This window comes from Bufo gargarizans, chromosome 1 (genome assembly GCF_014858855.1).
Source record: "Bufo gargarizans isolate SCDJY-AF-19 chromosome 1, ASM1485885v1, whole genome shotgun sequence".
NCBI classification, from domain to species: Eukaryota; Metazoa; Chordata; class Amphibia; order Anura; family Bufonidae; genus Bufo; species Bufo gargarizans.
In genome coordinates this window covers 687791597-687812475 of record NC_058080.1, presented here as the reverse complement: position 1 = coordinate 687812475, position 20879 = coordinate 687791597, and the positions used below count along the sequence as shown (strand labels likewise).

The 20879-nt window shown below is 47.1% G+C and overlaps 1 protein-coding gene across 5 annotated transcripts in view; it reads right to left on the bottom strand.

The window, feature by feature from the left end:
• Positions 1-15903, bottom strand: part of NIM1K (NIM1 serine/threonine protein kinase) — an 88517-nt gene extending 72614 nt beyond the window's left edge. For 3 of the 5 annotated variants that reach the window (XM_044276200.1, XM_044276197.1, XM_044276204.1), the window contains exon 1: positions 3375-3658. The gene's annotated coding sequence lies outside the window, so the exon portion shown is untranslated. Of the gene's footprint in view, positions 1-3374; positions 3660-15831 lie in introns of those variants that run through there. The other 2 variants (XM_044276199.1, XM_044276205.1) reach the window with 2 other exon arrangements.
• Between the last annotated feature and the right edge of the window lie 4976 nt (positions 15904-20879).

The window sequence follows — 20879 nt, the reverse complement described above, 5'->3', positions numbered from 1 at the left end:
CTAGGAGCAATGGGGGCGTTCCCATTGCACCGAGAGGCTCTACGGTCTCTGCAGTTGCTACACCATCTCCACTTTGATTGACAGGGCCAAGAAGATTGTGTCTGGTCCTGTCAATCAAAGTGCAGAGGGTGTGGCAGTTGCAGAGAGAGCAGAGCCTCTAGGTGTAATGACAACGCCCCCGTTGCTCCTAGAGGCTCATTTGCATATATCAAAACATCATTTTTCTCAGCAATGCGGACACATATGAACATGGGACCAACACAGATGCCTTCAGCTGCCAAGCGCACATGTAACAGGTCAGACAGTGCCATAGGTACAAAGGTGCCCTTTACGATCTGCCAGTCCATACTGCTGGGACTACCTGTATTTGTACATTGCCAGTAAAGGACTGTTTATTGTTACACAAAACTGACCTCGTCATTGTGGAGCATTGATTACATCTAGGTACCGTCTACTTGACTTGCTCCCCACAGTGCAACAACACCAAGGGCACCCCACCTACCACCAGGCAAGAAACCCCAAATTAAGATGTGCCCAGAGGGGCACAGAGGGTGTACCCCTCCCTTCACTGTACATTGACCCAGGGAACACTGGAGCAGGATCACCACTATGAGTAGTAAGACCACAATCACTGCCACTGCTACCACTATCATCCTTTCCGCCTCATGCCAGCCCTGCAGGCTGCTGCATCCAGGTGATAGCAGATGACATGCAAGATCCTCTGCAACATCATCAGCTTAAGACCATGTAAGTTTCAAATACTACGGTATCTAGCAATGGTTGACACAGTGTGGCTCTCCAGCTGTTGAGAAATGACAACTCCCAACAGGCCCGCATGAAGGGACTTGTAGTTGTACAACAGCTGTAGTCACATGTTGCATACCTCTGCTGTATTTCACTTGTGATCTATGTGCATTTGCCGGGCATTACTCTATATAGAGAAGGGGTAACATGATGCTCCCTGTGCTAGAGGGAAAAATCCTAGTCATGGGTCATTCAGCCACAACGTCACCTGCATTGTATATATGACAAGCTGTATATCACACTGCAAGGGTTATATAGAAGCCGTATTCACAGCTCCACCAACAGTAATCAAAGCTCAATTGCCCCAATACTTAAAAGTCTCCACACACATGACGCTACCATATGCGCCCTCATCCCACTTCCTCCCTGGCTAATTCTTGTGGACGTAAAGGCTATGTACACCTTTGGTGGCAATATTTTATTAGTACATTGTACTCATTATGAGGTAAAAATCTTTTTTTCAATTGGCCTTTATTTAAAAAAACAAAAAAAAAAAAACGTGGAGCCCTTTTCCTTGTACAGAGCTGAGATGCTCTAATAGAGGGATCTGAATTTTCTCTATCTTCTGTCAGTTGGGGAGCTGATAGGCTCCTTATCTCTGATCTCTGACCCTATAAACACTCAAGCTCAATTCCTATCTTACTGATAAGAAAGTGGCTTAAATAAGTCTTTATGACCTTTTAGTGATATACAGATAAGGGTTATTAGATGACCTTCACAAAGTGAAAGTACCATTAACACAGCTAGAAAAACAGTTTTTGTCAAAACAGCTCAATATTGTTAACAAAGACCAAGTGAAAAAAATAATTTTTATCCCAAAATGACTAAAACGCAATCATTAAAAAAAATGGCCCCCAAAGGTGTACATAGCCTTTAAATCACATAATGCAATATAATGTTCTTTAAGCAGCAGTATAATCAGGACACTGCATGGCACTATTATATGTTCACTACATTATGTAGACACTATATGACAGTATTACATGGGCACTCTACGGCATCATTGTTCGCAAGTGTATAGCTGTATTACGCAGCAATGTGTGGCCTATTTTCTCTCTTGCCTAAATGAGAATGGAGAGAAAATAATTGTAGGAACTGGACCTGTCACCTCTCCTGACATGTCGGTTTTACTAACTTCTTGCATTCCCCGTGTAATACTGCAGCATCTTTTTTAAATAATAAATGTTGTTCTTTTCTTCTATTATTCCTACCAGAAGTTTTTGAATGAATTGCTAGCAGTCTGCAATAAAGGTTCATCTGGGTGTTGCCAGTTGGAGAGGGGTGTCCTTGCACAGTCTGACACTGTCGAATCAGTGCTGCCAGTGTCATAACATTTAAGAAGACACCCTCAACTGGCAACACTCAGCTGGACCTTTATTGCAGACTGTTAGCAATTCATTCATAACTTCTAGAAGGAATACTAGAGGAATGACGCAACATGGAGTTATAAGAATAGATGATGCAGAATTGTTAAAGGGGTTGTCTGGGTTTACAGCTGAACCCGGACATAGCCCCTTCTTCACCCAGGTAGCCCCTCTGAGATGAGCATCGGAGCTGTACTGGGCAAGGGCTTTTTTATTTATAGTTATACAATGCTAGGCAGAGGCTCCCGCCTAGCAGTGATCCAGGTGACGTCACCGGCACTAATGGGCGGTCTTTAGCTCTGCCCTAGCTGTTTTACAGGCTAGGGCAGCACTAAAGCCCGTCCATTAGTGCCGATGACATCACTGGGAACACTGCTAGGCGGGAGCCTCCGCCTAGCAGAGACCCGCTACGTCACAAGATGTAAACAAGGCGTAGAAAATGATGAATGAGACGCCCCCTTCCCCGCTCACGCCAAGTTCCTCTTTTTTAGACCTGGAGTGAGCGGAGAAGAAGTCGCAGATTCTGTCGCAACATGGTGTGCGACAGAGTCTGCGCCAGATATATGCCACAAAGGTGGCGTATATCTGTTAGTTAATGGCCTCCATAGTGCATGTATATATATATATATATATATATATATATACATATATATATATATATATATATATATAGATCAGCCCTCAGGAACTGAATTCTAACATAGTCTATAAAAGTCAGATAACCTCATAGTCTCTGTGATCCAATACTGTTCCTGCAGATCTGAGGGGCCCGGTAACAGACTTCATATGTAACGGACAAGGTATCTATAGATAGATCTCTACACTTGCCTTGACCTGAGATATTATGGGTGTCCCATAGATTTGCTCTTTTCCTGGAAATCTGTGTGCACATCCTTTGCTCGGTTCAGTTACATTTGTCGCATCCTAGAGAGCCCCATTAACGCCGTCCCAGTAGAGAACGGATAGCCTTTTATTGATCCATAGACAATCCCCGCAGACTTCAAGCAATTAGATTCACTGAGAAGCTAATCCGTCCTATACCTCCACTACGTCAAAGGCTCAGAGACTCCGCTGGATGGAAATTTTTACAAAAACACATTATACAAGACATTCCCAGTGCATTTCATGGTCATAATCAGCAGGGATGACAGGCACAAGCAGCAGCAATCTGCATAGAGATAAAGCGAGGGTCCTGAATGTGTTTACCTTCTGCTGCTACATTGCTGGCGGTCTGTGGAGCTGCAGGGGTTGAGCAGGCAGGGCTTTATGGAAGCAGGACATGCAGGGAGGCTTCATGTGTTGTTGTTGCCGCCTTCGCTGCTGATGCCGTCCCTAATGTTCTCTACCAGGGCAGCTGTTTTCCAATTTGCAAAGCCATCCATTCTAGAAAAACAGGGAGGATCTCTGTGAATGGGAATGGTGCGTTAGCAGGAAGGAGGGTGGCTGACCGCAGACCCTCACCCCCCTGATGCTGTGTTTGTGGTGGGAGGTGGAGGAGCCGGGACTATAGCTATGGCAACCAGAAGGAATTAGCAAATGTAATGCTTTCTATTTCAGGTGGCTTTAGGTTCCTGAGATGTATTATCTCCTCGGATCCTATTAGTTTTACCTACTCTTTTTGTACGGTTTGTTACGTAACAAATAGAATTATTATAAACTGCTTTTTTTCCCCCTTTGCTTCTTGCCTCCAGGATTTTGGCTGAAAAGAGCTTCGATTAAGGGCTCGTTCACACAAACGTTTTTTGCGTTCTGTATACGGGTCGTTTTTTGAGTTCTGTATAAGGTCCGTAAATGGAACCATGCATTTCAATGGTTCCGCAAAAAAATAATGTACTCCGCATGCATTACGTCTCCGTATTTCCGTTTTTTGGTTCCGTTCAAAGATAGAACATATCCTATTATTGCCCGCAAATCACGTTCCGTGGCTCCATTCAAGTCAATGGGTCCGCAAAAAAAACAGAACACATACGGAAATGCATCCGTATGTCTTCCGTATCCGTTCCGATTTTTGCGGAACCATCTATTGAAAATGTTATGCCCGGCCCAATTTTTTCGATGTAATTACTGTAAACTGTATATGCCATACGGAAAACTGAATAAAACCGGAAACAATACTGAAACAAAAAAAGGAAAAACGGATCCATTAAAAACAGCCTGCAAAAAAAAAAAAAACACTGAATAAGCCCTAAGGCCCCTTTCACACGAGCGTGACGGATTAGGTCCGGATGCGTTCAGTGAAACTTGCACCATTTTGCAAGCAAGTTCAGTCAGTTTTGTCTGCGATTGCGTTCAGTTTTTTCCGCGGGGGTGCAATGCGTTTTGATGTGTTTTTAACGCGCGTGATAAAAAATGGAAGGTTTACAAACATCTCTTAGCAACCATCAGTGAAAAACGTATCGCACCCGCACTTGCTTGCAGATGCGTTTTTCACTGAAGCTCTATTCACTTCTATGGGGCCAGGGCTGCGTGAGAGACTCAGAATATAGAACATGCTGCGTTTTACACGCAACGCAGAACTGATGCGTGAAAAATAACACTCAAATACACAGACCCATTGAAATGAATGGGTCAGGATTCAGTGCGGGTGCTGTGCGTTCACGTCACGAATTGCACCCGCGCGGAAAACTCGCTCCTGTGAAAGGGACCTAAGAGCTTCGACACACAGGGCAGATTTAAGCTCAACCCTATTTTAACATTTAGAAAATTTCTGTGGTATTTTTTTTTTTTTTCTTGGAAGTGGAGTATTTTTTCTTAGCCCTAAAGGCTATGGACACGTTCAGGGCAATTTGTTTTTATGAACGCATTTTCTTGTTTCAGACTAAAAATTATTTTTTAATTGGTCTTTATTAAAAATGTTGTCATTTTTGAGATGCAAGGGTTAAAATACTTTATTTGCAAAGTCATATGATGGCTCATGTGAAGCCTTATCTCTGACCTCCTGACCTCCTAAACACTCACTAGAGCTAAATATAGCTTAGGCTGAATTCACACCAGCGTTCAGCCTTTCCGTTCTCCTGTTCCGTTATAGGAGCAGAAGAACGGAAAGGACGCATTTGGCACATAACTGAGCCTATAACAGACCACGTGAACTATAATGGGGTCTGTTAGGAAGATTTTTGAAACAGAGACAAAAATATTAATGAAACAACCACAATTGCAACTTTTAATGCAATACCCAGAGGCGGATTGGGAACTCAAAGTGACCCTGGAAAAAAGCGTAAAAGTGTCCCCATGTTGTAGGCAGGGTCACGCTAAGTGGGCGGGGCTAGCAAACTATTAGGCGTGATTCACCCTGCATACCCCCCAAATTTTGAAAAGCCAAAGGAGGGATAATAGCTGGAGGGTGCTTAGTGGCCCAATGCCACCCAGTGTCACACATGAGTTATGCCCCCTTTGTGCCCTCACACAGTATTTATGCCCCCCTTACAGTAGTGATGCCTCCACACAATAAAGTTGCCTCCCTGTAGTGTTAACCCCTTAAATACTGGGACCTTTTTTTGCATTTTCGTTTTTTTGGCCTCCCCATGTTCCAATAGCCATAACTTTTTAAGTTTTGCGTTCATATAGCCATATGAAGGCTTATTTTCTGTGGAATAAGTTGTATTTTTTAAGGGCACCATTTAATTTACCAGGTCTCTTATTGAAAATGGGAAAATTCTTGGTTGGGTTAAATAAAATAAAAAAGACAACTCTGCCAAAGTTTTTGACAGCACTGTGCGCTACAGATGAGATGCTTATTCTCCTGCTCAATACGAATACAGTGATACCAAACTTGTATACTTGCTTTTTTTTTTACTTTAAAAAAATAAAAACCTTTGAAAAAATAAAAAATTTCTTTGAATTGCCTTTTTCTGACAGCCATAACTTTTTTATATTTCCGTCCACAGAGCTGTATGAGAGGTTACTTTTCAGGGACGAATTATAGTTTTTATTGGTACCATTTTTGTGGTACAATACGACTTTTTGATCACTGTTACTCAGTTTTTTGGGGGAAAAGGTGACTAAAAAATGACGAATCATGTGTTTTTTTATTTATTTTTTGTTACGCCATTCACTGCACAGGAATTTTTTATATATTTTAATAGTTCAGACATTTTCGGACGCGGAAATACCTGATATGTTTATTTTTTTTAATGTTATATTTTTATATGTAAAATTGGCAAAGGGGTGATTTAAAATTTTAATATTTTAATGTTTTTTCTTTAACTTTTTATTTTGGAATAACTATTTGATCTCTTGTCCTATTCACCCTAATAGAGATCTATTAGGGTTAATAGGATTCTGACACTGTCCCTGCTGCGCTGTGGCTCATGCACAGCGCAGCAGGGAACTTACCATGGCTGACCTGAAAGGTTTCAGCAGCGTCCAGGCTGCCATGGTAACAGATGGGAGCCCCACAATTTTACTGCGGGGGCTCTGATTGGAAGGCAGAGGGAGCTGCATCCCATTGCTTTACCTCACAGAGGTTAAATGGCGGTGCTTGGTGGGATTGCCGTTCCCTGTCAGTGCAGATGGGTGCCTGCTGTATAATGCAGCCAGCACCCGATGTGTATGGAATGGGCTCACCGCAGGAGCTCACTCCATACATTCACTTCAACCACTGTGAAGTAAGACTGGGTTCACAACACGTAATATATAAAAAAAAAAGTATATGTTAAACTGGTGCCTCAAACTGATGCCATACAGTGGCATCTCTTCATCATAGAGTTCCATTGTAAAAAAATAAAAAAAAGTATAATTTGTTTTTTACGAGACTGTGCAGGATAGAAGAATGTGGTGTGCTGCATTTTGTATCCTTTTTTTTCTAATGTATACATCAAACAGAGACATAAGACGTGATGTCAACCCAGCTTTAGTCTGTTGTGACTTCCATCCAGCCATTGGGTAACAAAGGACCTGACAGGTGGTATTGGCGGCCTATTGTTAAGAGAAGGGCTGGCAGCATGATAAAGAGATGGCAGCAAGGCCGCCAGCGACATTTACATCATATGTGACTGATATCAGCCGCTCCTCTTATAATGTAGCAGCTCTGATATAACTTCCAGAGACATTTAGATATGTGACTGATATCAGCCGCTCCTCTTATAATGCTCCAGCACTGATATAACCTCCAGAGACATTACATCACATCAGCCGCTCCTCTTATAACGATCCAGCACTGATGTAACCTCCATTCATATCGATATGGGACTGATATCAGCCACACCTCTTATAATGCTCCAGTACTGATACTGATATAACCTCCAGAGACATTACATCATATCAGGCGCTCCTCTTATAACACTCCAACACTAATATAACCTACCTGGATATTCTGGACCCCAGGCGTTGTCTTCCAAAGCAGCAAATAAGGGGGGTAGTTAACTTGGGGATAAAGAATAAATTAAGGCCAGACCTTGTGATGAAGTTCAATAACAGTTTTACTGGGCATAAACGTTTCTCCAAAAGGGTTACAGACTTTGTCTTGGTTCCAGCAGGCTTTAGCATTAAACTCTGGTAGGCAAACTTGTCTCTGCTACATCTGTTGCTCTCTGGCTCTGCTATACTAACAGGGTAGCTGTATAACTTAGCTTCCTCTGGATACTGCAACCTCTCTTGGAAGTCTTTCTCTTAAGTAGTACCAGGGAACACTACTTCCTGGCTTCTGAGGCTCTAAGCTGTGGCCTCCATATCCAGAAGAGCTGAAGGTGCTCTAGCTGGCTTGGGCACGTCCAGCAGGGACGTGGCCCCGTACAACCTCCCTTAGCAGGGGGTAAGCTGGACCTAACTCTAACTAGAACTCCACCCTTCCTGCAGAAAGTGTGACACGCCCACCACACCACAGGAGGGGGGTTAGAATGGAAAAGAAGGTTCCACTCTATGTAACTATAGCTCTGCATTGTTTGCTGCCACCTGCTGGTGAACCAGGCACATTACCTTTGAACATAACAGTTACATTAGAAATAGGAATGCACAGTGTTTGGACCTGGAATAAATACACGTGATGACATAAGGTTAACCAATAAAGACAGTAGCAAGGTGCAAAGGTGGTAATGCCACTCTGGGACGTTACATTGCCCCTTACTTAAAACCAATCCACCCTTGGCTTGTGCTTAGGAGGTGCTCTAAGGGTACCAAGGAAAAGTTAAAATGCTGCATGAGAATATAAACTATTTTTGTTACTAGGGAAGTACACATAGCAACAGCTACCACTAGATTCCTGCCCTTATGAGTAGGGTGTCTATTCACAGTTTGCCCTCTCGGTAATAACCAGTCAACCAAATAGGAGGGTGGCTTGATCCTGTATTCCCTTCCAAGCACCAAGGTCTATAAATAGCTTTTCGCCTTGATGACTAACAGGTAGCTACAAAATGTGACTTAAGATGGTATGCAAGGCCTTAGGACACACTAAATTAGGAGAAGGAGGTGGTGCTTTCCAATATCTCCATGAGGACTAATCCCTCTAGACATAGACATACAATAGCAGCGAGGTTACCCTTGACAATGTTAGATCTGCTTGTAACTTACCACTTGGTCCACCTTGTGTAGCAAAAATACAATACAATGCCTAGGAGCTAACACAAGGTGACATAAGACCATTAGTATTAACGTCCTCAGAGGCAGTCCATATGAGCAATTAAATAAAGTGCTAGCTATCTGGCTTAACTGTATAAAATGCAAACACCAATTAAAGTGCATAATATCAATATTGCTGCACCTGCAAAAGAATACACACAATGGGTACAATACTTAAATGTTGCTGAAACCTGAAAAGGTTAGTGCAGAAATAGTGCAACAATTAAATAGTGCAATAAAATCACATTAGAGTCTCTTCTTCCATGTTGGCGGATGAAATGCACCAAACTGGAATCAAGTAGTGCAAAAGGTTCCTTTGTAATCCATGGGAAATAATGTCACTATTTGTAATCCACATGGGTAGAAGAATAGCAAAGGTACTGAGAACCCTTTTAAGCATAGGGGGCTCCCAATTAACCTGAGAAGGGGGGGGGGGGGGGAATTGTGCGTAACCGTATGCAACTTGGAGGTATTTTACAAGTGGGGGGGAGTCCTAACAGATGTGTCCATCTGGATGAGGAATAAAAAGGCAACAAAAACTCAAAGCCAACATTTCCTCACCCTTCAAGAATAGTCCATGCCGTGGCTCCCATAAATCCTTAATTTTTCCTTTAAATTCTGCAGAAGAAGGAAGATTAGCTCTTCAGAGGAAGGACCTTAGATCCTCGACACTCCTGCTGCTGCTGAAGGCCATGAGAGGTGTGTCCTGGCTTTTGTAATCCATCCGGGGAGCAACAGTGGTGCTCTTTTGACACCTACCGTCGGACCTTGGTAGTGTCCTGGTTGTCACACTTTTCATGGTTGCCGTGACCCTCTGCTTCATCGGTCCCGACGCTCCTGCCACAAAAAAGGGATCCAGTACCTCTGGCTGTAAGGGTGCTGGTGAGTAATCTTCCTCTTTGGGTGGTGATAATTCCTGGGCGACTCTTCTTGCAGCTGACTCCAACTTCCAGGGCAACTGGTACTGTATGACCGTCGGGATGAATGTAAAAGAGGTGCAGAAACCGCAGCCCAATTGATGAGTTGGTGTTGGGGGCGTAGGAAATCCCGGGATGAGTGGCTTTGGCTCCAGTTGGGGTCTCTCCTGAAAGTGAAGCACTCCCCCTGCGGTCTCCTGCAGACAACGGACACATCCCGCAGCTGCTGGGCTCTCCTGCCAGCACTCCGGTGCTGACGCTGGAACAAGAGGCTTTTTTAGCAGGGTCAATCCGGTAGCGAAGGGTCCCTTGGGGGACTCCATGGGAGTGAACTCCATTTGGTCTCGTTTATACAGGCTATGCCGAGCGTGAGGCAAGTAGGGGCGCTTAACCGAGCATCTATTCACAAAGAGCTCCGTCCCGGTCTCATCATCCTGGATGAACCCAGTGCCTCTCTCTACAGAGAACCATAGCACCTTCCCGATTCTCCTCTCCAACACTGGGTTGTGGGGTAGAGGTCGGTCCAGCAAACAGACTACCCAGTCTTCAATAGCCTTGCGGTAATCCCAGACAGAATGGGCATGGGCCGTGACTCCTTTAGGTACCATCGGATTGAGGCCTTCAAAGCTCCCGCTCTTCCTGGGTGTCAGAGTGGTAACTCCAGCCGCCTCTGCCGCGCCAGCCGGCACGGGGAATGCTCCAGACTCCTTCATGGGTCTCCTTATGAGCCGCGACACCTGGATCTTTGAAGGGTCGTCGCACAGGTCGGGCAGGTCGGTCCCATAGATCATCTCCCCCAGTTAAGCTTTGGCACCAAATGTCTTGCCTTCTCTCTCACTAACTGATGACAGAGGAGGGACTTTAGGGGAGGAGTTTCCTCTCTTCACATTAAAACTGGTTTGTTGTTCCCTGTGGGCAAGACTGGATTTTCCCGCTCTAGAACTGGACGTTCTATGTTTTTCCTGCTCTTGGGCTGTAGAAGAAGGTACGCCATCACAGGCAAAGATAGCTGATTAACCTTTCGGACACCGGAACGCACTTTTTTGCGCCTGTCGCTCCACAGTAAATGTAATAAAGTCATTGTTAAAGTTTTTTTTGTCAATTGTCTATAGGCTTTGTGGTACAAGGTCACACACGTAAATCCTATTCATGACGCCAAATGCAACGTCCGACAGCAGCAAAGGGTCCCATTAAGAAATATTCATGATGCCAATTGCAGTGAAGCAGCAACGGGACAGAGTCCCTTAAAGAAATGGTGTTGGTGGTGGTACCCAGGTGTAGGAATGGCCGAGTGGTATAGGGTGGCCTACAATGTCCTTTACTGGGGGGTAGTTAACTTGGGGATTAAGAATAAATTAAGTCCAGACCTTACTTGGCATATGTAAGTCGTGAACGGGGAGGGCTCCCCAGTATACAGCAAGGCCACGCGGGTTGATAAGGAAACTTTGTACTTTTTTTTAACAAATCAAACCTAGAAAACACCACAGACACAACAGTATGGAAATATATGTATTTACAGTTCTGGGAGCACTCACCCTGGTGCTGCGTCACTCGCCGGAATATGTTGTGAAAGGTGTTTCCCAATTTAACTATAGGCAAGACCGTGTGTACGACTGCCAGAACTATATTATCTCCCTGTAGCATTATAGATCCGCTGTAGTGTCTGCAGAACCATCCACCGATGGCACAGCACAGGGTTCACAAACTTATCACCCAGCAGAGTATCAGATCCAGACCTACCGGAACCTCTATAGACCAAAACACCACACAGCAATACAGATATACACAGAGTACATTATACTCCAGATGCAAAGTCACTGTTCATGTCTGACCGGGCGAACCTAACGCGGTGGCGTGCACAGCAGAGCCTACAAGTTGATACTGTGCCACTGAAAAAGAACAAACCTAACTGATGGTGTGCACAGCAGGGCCTACAAGTCGATACTGTGCCGCTGAGTCACCAGTGTAGACCTACACAGAGACAAGTTGATCCTTTACCTTTAGCGTGCACGCTGTTCACGATTTACCAAATCCGTATCTGCTATGGCTTTCCTGAAGTCATCACAGGGAAGCTACTGGTATCAGTTGCTATAGAAACACAGAACTTCAGCAAAGCTCCTCAGAAAAACTATTTGTTTCACTGAATAATCTCTCTCAGACTCCTGCAGCAGAGACAGAGTCTCTCACTTCCTGCAGCCTTTGAACACAGTTCCAGCCAGCTCATAAGGGACACAGCAGCATCTGGTGGCTGGAGTTAGTACTACTGGCAATAACAGTCTATAAGTTCCTAACACTGAACTGATGCAGCCTGTGTGTTTCATAGGAGCACCCTGCAAAAATTCCCAGTTCATATGAAGGTCCACTTAAGGGTATAGTCACACAAACGTTTCTGCAAACGGGTTACAGACTTTGTCTTGCTTCCAGCAGGCTTTAGCATTAAAACTCTGGAAGGTTCCACTCTATGTAACTATAGCACTGCCTTGTTTTCTGCCACCTGCTGGTGAACCAGGCATATTACCTTTGAACATAACAGTTACATTAGAAATAGGAATGCACAGTGTTTGGACCTGGAATATAACCTCCAGAGACATTACATCATATGTGACTGATATCAGCCAATCCTCTTATAACACTCCAAAGCTGATATAGCCTCCAGAGACATTGCATCATATGTGACTGATATCAGCTGCTCCTCTTATAACGCTCCAGCACTGATATAACCTCCAGAGACATTTACATTATATGTGACTGATATCAGCCGCTCTCCTTATAATGCTCCAGTACTGATATAACCTCCAGACATGCCCCAACAACATATCAAGCTTAACAACTAACCTTATAACCATAAAACTTACCTGGCCGCCCGGCTGTAAAACCCAAACAAAAATAGGACTAATTGTCATAAACAGAATAGTATATAATCAACAGAAAATAACAAACATAAACATAAGTAAATAAATAAAGTAACTAAATAAATAAAGGCAAACTTTGCAAAAAAAAAAACAAGGCGACTTAGCCAAATATATACATAATCATTAATATATATATATATATTTTTTTACATATATACATATATATATATATATATACACACACACATACACATACACATACACATACATTATTATTATTTTTTCCTTTTTTTTTTTTCTCCCGTCACCTGTTTATAGAAAAATCACCAACCTATCCTATTCTATCCCTACTCACACTATCCTTTTACCCATCACCCGACACCCAGGGCTGATCTTCGCCTCATGTCTCTATCATGTCCGCATAGTCCAAGGCCAGCCCTTCCTTCACCACCCACATCTAGCCCCTCGCTCCTTCCATGTCCGCATAGTCCAGGGCTAGATGCAGGCCTCCCCACTCCAAACACAAAAGGACACATAAAATTATCCCCCCCTTCCTCACCCACCCAACCGAACTAATCCCAACTTTCCCTCCTCTAGCAAAACATAACTCACATAACTACATAACAATCTCCCGAAGGCCCAAGTTCGGTCTTTGCAAGCCTTTTTCAAAACCTCAACTTACTACAAAACAAAAATCTAGTGTGGAAGCGTCAGCCCACCACCAGGAACAGTACGACTAGACTTACGGTACATCAAAAGCAATGCCTCTCCAGAGGAGAGAGGCCCTACTGGTACCCAGTCTCTCATACTCAAGAGAACGCACCTTCACCAGGCCACCCAAGATGTTCCTACAAACCTCGTCCACCGGGAGGACTTTCTGCTGCGTAGAAACTAAACACTGTGCGTTCCATGTGTAGAACCTAACCACTATGCTAACTAAAAAACTTGTGCACGGGTCCCTCCTTCCCAGGTCTCTGAACACTCCGTAGGCCCACTCTGCATAGGGGAGGCTGGCTAGCCTGAGCCAGCCAATGGAAGCTCCCACCCGTTCATACACCTCTGTATTAAAAGGACAATGAAGCAGGAAATGCTCCATACTTTCCAGTATGGAGCCGCACTCCTCCCGGGGACAACCCCTTTCCTCAGAGTTCCTGTACTTCAGGTTGTCCCTTACATACAGCCTCCCGTGAAAGCAGCGCCAAGCCAAGTCCCAAAACTTCAATGGGATCCTTGCAGAATTTAGCAACTGTAACCCCTTGTCTAGATCCCGGCTTGGGCAATCCTTCAGGGCCAGGGGCTTCTGAAAGTGGGACAACAAGACTCTCTCGTCAAGGGATCTCCTTGACAGAGTCCTGATTTCCCTCACCTCCAAACCCCACCGGCGGATCACCTTCAGAATCGGGGTGACATAAGCCGGAAGATATCTGTGAGGCGCATGCAAGTCCTTCACTCGCCCTCCTGTCTCCCATTCCTGGAAGAAAGGCCGAAACCACCCCCTGCAGGAGACTATCCACGGAGGAGCCCTCTCCATCCAGAGGTTTGCCAAATTGATCTTAACAAAGGTGTTCACGAGAAACAACACGGGGTTGACCATAGATAACCCCCCTAGTCTCCTTGTGCGATAAGTCACCTCTCTCTTGATCAGGTTCAGCCTATTCCCCCATAAAAGCTGGAAGAACAGGCTATAAACCCGAGTCCAGAGAGGCTCTGGCAAGATACACACGCTACCCAAATAGATAAGCAAAGGGAGAAGGTAAGTCTTGATCAGATTCACCCTTTCCCTGAGGGTCAAAGACCAACCCTTCCACTGGCCGACCTTCTGAGCGGCGATCTTGAGCCTGTCGTCCCAATTTTGGGTGGGATAATCCCTGTGGCCGAAATGGATGCCTAGAACTTTTGCTGATGACTGGGGCCCCGGAAGGGTGTCCGGGAGATCGAAAACTGGATCACCCTCTCCCAGCCAGAGACTCTCGCACTTATCCCGATTGATCATGGACCCGGATGCCTCCGAGTAGCTGTCCACCTCAGACATCATGTACTCCGCCTCCCCTCTCGAGGACATGAAAACGGTGACATCATCGGCATACGCCACTGCCCACAGAGTGGCTTCCGGTGCTGCCGGATCCATCTCGACTCCCGCCAACGGACCACGATCGATCCTCTTAAGAAAGGGATCGATCGCGAACGCGTATAAAAGCGGGCTCAAAGGACAACCCTGACGAACGCCAGACCCAACCTCGAAAGAGCAGCCAGACCAACTGTTCACAAGCGGGAAACTCTCCGCCCCCGCATACAAGATCTTTAACCAATCAACAAACCCCCCCGGCAGTCTGTACTTCAGAAGGACCGACCAGAGGTACTCGTGGTTCACCCGATCAAACGCCTTTGCTTGATCTAAGGACAGCATGTACCCCTTCCAGTAACCCGCTCTACTCCGCTCCACTGCCTCTCGGACACCGAGCACAGCACTAAAAGTACTGCGGCCTGGAACCGAGCAATGCTGGGCCACCGAAAGGAGCTGGGGCGCAAATTTCACCAACCTATTGAACAGTATCTTGGCAAGAATCTTTCTGTCCGTATTGAGAAGTGCTATAGGACGCCAGTTCTCAATACGGCTCGGATCTTTACCCTTTGACAGAAGGATCAGGGCTGACCTCCTCATTGACTTCGGCAGAGTGCCCGAGGATAGAAACTCATTGAATACCTCAGTCAAGAGGGGACATAAAGAGTCCTTAAAGGCCTTATAAAACTCGGATGTTAAGCCATCCGGGCCTGGCGACTTCTTCACAGCTAACCCTTCCACCGCCAGGATTACTTCCTCCTTCCTGATCTCTTCCACCAAAACGTCAAAAGAGAGGTGAGCTCCCGACTCAGGGGCGATGTCAGCCAGGAAAGCCGACATCTTGTCCCGATCCAGATCCTTCTTTCCCAAGAGGCACGAGTAGAAGGATCTGATGACTTCCAGGATCCCCGATCTGGATCTGTTCAGAGATCCCGTACTATCGACCAGTCCTGTCACCAACTTACTACTCACTGACATCTTGCAGTTTGTGTAAGGGTCGGGCAAGCGGTACTTCCCGAAGTCCCTCTCGAAAACTAAAGATATAAAGATATGTGCCTATCGTACTGGCACCCCTTGAGCAAAGATTTCACCCTGGAGATATCCTCGCGGCTACCTCCAGTCGAGACCAGACGCTCGAGTTTCCTCCTCAGACCCTGATACAGGCGGTACCTGTCCAGGGACCTGAGGCTCGAGAGCTGGCGGAAGAACTTTGCCGCCCGATCTTTAAATATCTCCCACCACTCTGACTTAGTATCACAGAGATCCAGCAAAGTTACCTGACTCTGAAGGAAGTCCTCAAAGGATTGTCTCACCTCCGTTTCATCCAGGACTCCCGAATTCAGCTTCCAGTAACCTCTTCCCATTTGGGGGGACTCTGAAATATTCAAAGAAAACATAATCAGACAGTGATCAGAGAACCTCTACGACCCTTAAGGGAGAGAAAATAGCCTCCTCCTTTAAATGAAACCTGTCTATTCTAGACCTAGTCTGACATCCTCTATAATAAGTGAAACCCCCGTGGCCTGGGGTATGCCTGATGTGGACATCCACCAGGCGAGCCTCGCTAGCTACACTATTCAAAGAGATGCTATCGTAAGCCAGCCGGTCTCTGGTGCCTCCCCTATCCTGGGACCTCGTGATCGTGTTGAAATCCCCTCCAAAGACCACTTGCCGACTCGTAAAAAGAAAAGGCTTGATCCTCATAAAGAGACTTTTCCTGTCCCGTTTGGTCTGGGGCCCATAGATGTTAATTAGGCGCAGTTCTTGTCTCTTCATGAGGACATCCAGGATTAAACACCTCCCCATTTCCAACTTGATCACTCGTCGGCTTTCTACCGGTGCGGTAAAAAGGACCGCCACTCTGCTATGCGGCTCGGCCGCAAGAGACCAGTAGGAGGGCCCTGATCTCCACTCCCTCCTGGCTTTGTGAATCGCTGCCAAATCTGACAGCCTGGTCTTTTGCAAAAACAAAACGTCAGCCCCAATTCGGCTGAGAAAATCAAAGGCCGCGAAACGAGCCGCATCCGACTTAATGCTGGCGACATTAATGGTCGCCAGTGTCAGCAGAGCGGGTGCCGCCATACAGAGTGATCGAGTTAGACGGCCTTCTTCCCAACCATCCCTCTCCCGGGGATGTCTTCTAAGGCGGCACGACCCCTCTTGAGGGAGACGGTGGTGTCCATCTCATTTGTCACCACCGCCTCGCCCTGCGCACCACCCCTGGCTTCCTCGGTCTCAGGGCCCGGTTTTGCCACCCCTCCTGAGGACCTTACATCCCCACCAGAGGGGGGCGCGGGGCCTCCTGAAGGCCTTCCCTCCTTTGCCCCCTGGCTCCCACCTTCAACCTCCTCCCCAGAAGAAGAGGAGGCGGAGGTCTCATCCAAGGTGAGAAACCGGTTGGAGAGCTCCAGAGGGGAGTCGGTTAGGCCCTCCCTGGCTACTTTGGTCGAGCCATGTCTTTTCTTAGTACAGCGTTTCCGTCTGATTCCGTCTACAGTGATGGAGCTCTCCCCCTTTTTGAGGGCCTCCAGCAGTCGCTGCTGCAAGTCACCATCACCGGACCGTTAGAGCGAGGAAGCCAACGAGGACAGCCCCCCCCACGGCCGCAGCCACACTGGCATAACTTCTGCCAGGCACCACGGATGCGGGAGGGGCAGCCGAGCCGGCCCCCCCTCCCCCACCATGCCTAACGCAGATACTGCACCCCGTCCCCCCGGAGGGGCCACACGGGGACCCGCAGCCACTTTCTCAGTGGCCGATCGCCCCCCCGCATTCACCCCACCACCAGAGACCGGGCCCGCAGCCCTAACACACTCCGCCACACTCGTTTGGCCACCGACCCCAGAAGCCCGAGAGGCTACGGAGGCACCGGCTGGTTTAACAGGCGCACCAGTAGCTACTCCAGCCACCGGTGTCCCACCGACCCCCACCTCCATAGCCCCCCCAGCCCCAGAGGCCAGAGACACATCACACGTTTGTCCGCTAGGAGCAACCCCTTTTCCAGGAGCCGCCTTCCGCGAACAAACCGCTGGGCCAGCAGACACTTCCATTACCGAATTCATTACAGCATTCATATTCATATCTTTGTTATCACTGCTGGCCTCTCTCAATACTTGGGCGCTGGTCACAATTACCTCCCCCTCTCCAGCGCTTGACTCAGCACCGGAGGAGGAGGAGGCAGAGGCCCCAGCAATAAGCCCGGTCTTTATATATTCTGCTACTGCACTGGGGGATACGAACCCCGCTTTTAATCTCTTAGCCTTTTTGGCCCTCTTAACATTCTTTATATTTTTTACTTTATTGGGGGACTGGTGTGCTGTAGAACCACTGCTCCCAGCCACACCAGTCCTCGCTTTTCCTGCTTTTCCTGCTGCCGCCACTCCCGCCGCCACTGTGCGCTTCCGCTTGTGCGCGTCCCCGGACACACACCCAGCTCTGCCCCCAGACAAGGGAGCATCGCCGGGAGCATCCCCAGGCACGCCCCCAGCCGAGCTCACTACACCGCCTCCTGTCTCCATGTCCAGGACCTTTAGGCTCCGCCCATGTGTGGGAGGAGCAGCATCCCCGCCGTACCGCCTCAGCTCCACGCCACAAGCGCTCACCGAGGCAGTGGACGGGGACACTTTTTCCATGGGAGCGGACCCCAGCGCCAAGCCACTCCCCCATCCCACAGGGGAGCAGCCCACAGTGCCAGGGGCTCCCAACTGGCCAGCACCGCAGCTAGCCCTCCTCTATTGCCGGCAAGACCGGCATCCTGCGCTATCTTTCCTGCACCTGACCTTGCCATGACAGCGGGACCCAGAGGACCAACCTGCGGCTCAGCCTGCATGGACTTTTCAGCCCGCACAGAGGGAGCCACAGGAACATATACATAGCGTATTTCAAATTTTTGGTCTTTGTTCTTTTTGCTCTTTTCGGTTTTTTTTCTCTCCTTCTCTGTCTTTCAGTAGTTCATTGCCAAAGGCAAAATCCTTGAAACTCTATGGGGGATTCTAGCAGCCAATCTGTTCCATCAGACCCCCACCGCTTCCGTTCTCTTCCTCGCAGAAGTCGCTTACATAGGAGGCGCTGTCGTCAGATGGAGGTAAACCAACTTGTTCAGCTGGGATCCCACTTCTGCACTCCAGGCTCTGCAACGGCTCTCGGAATTCTGGGGGTGCAGGGGCAGGCTCAGGCTGGGCTTTCACCCTGGACCCAGTTACTTCGCTGGGTTTTGGGTTATCCACCTCACTATCACTGCTCCCCACACTGCTCCCCTTTCCTCTCCATTTCCATAAAGCGGTCCTCATTTACCAGCTTTTCTCTGAAAGGGCCGCTTTTATTCAGCAGCCTCTCTTTTTCCACCTCGGCAGCTTTAATCACCACCTTTAGTTCCCTGATCCTCTCCGCTATAGGGAGTCTCTTTCTGCTAGAGGTATTATTTGATTTAATCCTTTCAAGCTTTAGCTTATTTCTCAGAGCTTTGAGGTGTCGCCCCAGCTCCTTATACTTCTGTAGGTGGGCTGCTACCCAGGAGCTGTAGATGGTGGTGGGCTCTCCCTCCCACCGGGACCCCCAACCTACCTGGGACGACACCTCCATAGCCTCCGCAGGGACTTTACCTTTCTTTCTTGGGTCTTCATGGGGGACCTGGCTATTGTCACCAGGTTTTTTAACCCCACTTCCGCTCAGGGCCGGTTGCCTGGACCCCCTGCTCCCCCCGACCCTGACCGGAGAGCAGGTGTCCTTGTCTTGGACACCATGGTCCAAGACCCCACCAACTCCCTAGGGAGAGGCAGGGTCTGGACTGGAAGTAGCTGGTAAAACTCCCTGGAAGACAGGTGGCTCTACAGGGGAAAAGTTGGTGAATCACCCTGGAGCACAAGCTGGGATGCAGGAGCTCCACCCAGGCACGTCTGATCACTACAGCTGCTAGCACCAGACTGAGCTCAGCAATCTCTGCCTCTGTGTCTCCTACACACTGCTACTCTTTTTAATATAAAAGTACAAAACTTTACAAAATAAAACAATTTCAAATAAAACAATACTCATAAAACAATGTTATTACTGGCCCAGCCACATCCACACTCACACTCACATTCATGCCCCAACAACATATCAAACTTAACTAACCTTATAACCATAAAAACTTACCTGGCCGCCCGGCTGTAAAACCCAAACAAAAAATAGGACTAATCGTCATAAACAGAAAAGCATATAATGAACAGAAAATAACAAACATAAACATAAATAAATCAATAAAGTAACTAAATAAATAAAGGAGACCTTTGCCAAAAAACAACAACAACAAGGCGACTTTGCCAAATATATACATAATTATTTATATATTATTTTTCCAAATTATTATTATTTTTTTCTCCCGTCACCTATTTATAGAAAAATCACCAACCTAACCTATTCTATCCCTACTCACACTATCCTTTTACCTATCACCCGACACCCAGGGCTGATCTTCGCCTCATGTCTCTATCATGTCCGCATAGTCCAAGGCCAGCCCTTCCTTCAACACCCACATCTAGCCCCTCGCCCCATGTCCTCCCATGTCCACATAGTCCAGGGCTAGATGCAGGCCTCCCCACTCAAAACACAAAAGGACACATAAAATTATCCCCCCCTTCCTCACCCACCCAACCTAACTAATCCCAACTTTCCCTCCTCTAGCAAAACATAACTCACATAACTACATAACATTCTCCCGAAGGCCCAAGTTCGGTCTTTGCAAGCCTTTTTCAAAACCTCAACTTACTACAAAACAAAAATCTAGTGTGGAAGTGTCAGCCCGCCACCAGGAACAGTACGACTAGACTTACGGTACATCAAAAGCAAAGCCTCTCCAGAGAGAGGCCCTACTGGTACCCAGTCTCTCATACTCAAGAGAACGCACCTTCACCAGGCCACCCAAGATGTTCCTACAAACCTCGTCCACTGGGAGGACTTTCTGCTGCGTAGAAACTAAACACTGTGTGTTCCATGTGTAGAACCTAACCACTATGCTAACTAAAAAACTTGTGCACGGGTCCCTCCTTCCCAGGTCTCTGAACACTCCGTAGGCCCACTCCGCATAGGAGAGGCTGGCTAGCCTGGGCCAGCCAATGGAAGCTCCCACCCGTTCATACACCTCTGTATTAAAAGGACAATGAAGCAGGATATGCTCCATACTTTCCAGTATGGAGCCGCACTCCTCCCGGGGACAACCCCTTTCCTCAGAGTTCCTGTACTTCAGGTTGTCCCTTACATACAGCCTCCCGTGAAAGCAGCGCCAAGCCAAGACCCAAAACTTCAATGGGATCCTTGCAGAATTTAGCAACTGTAACCCCTTGTCTAG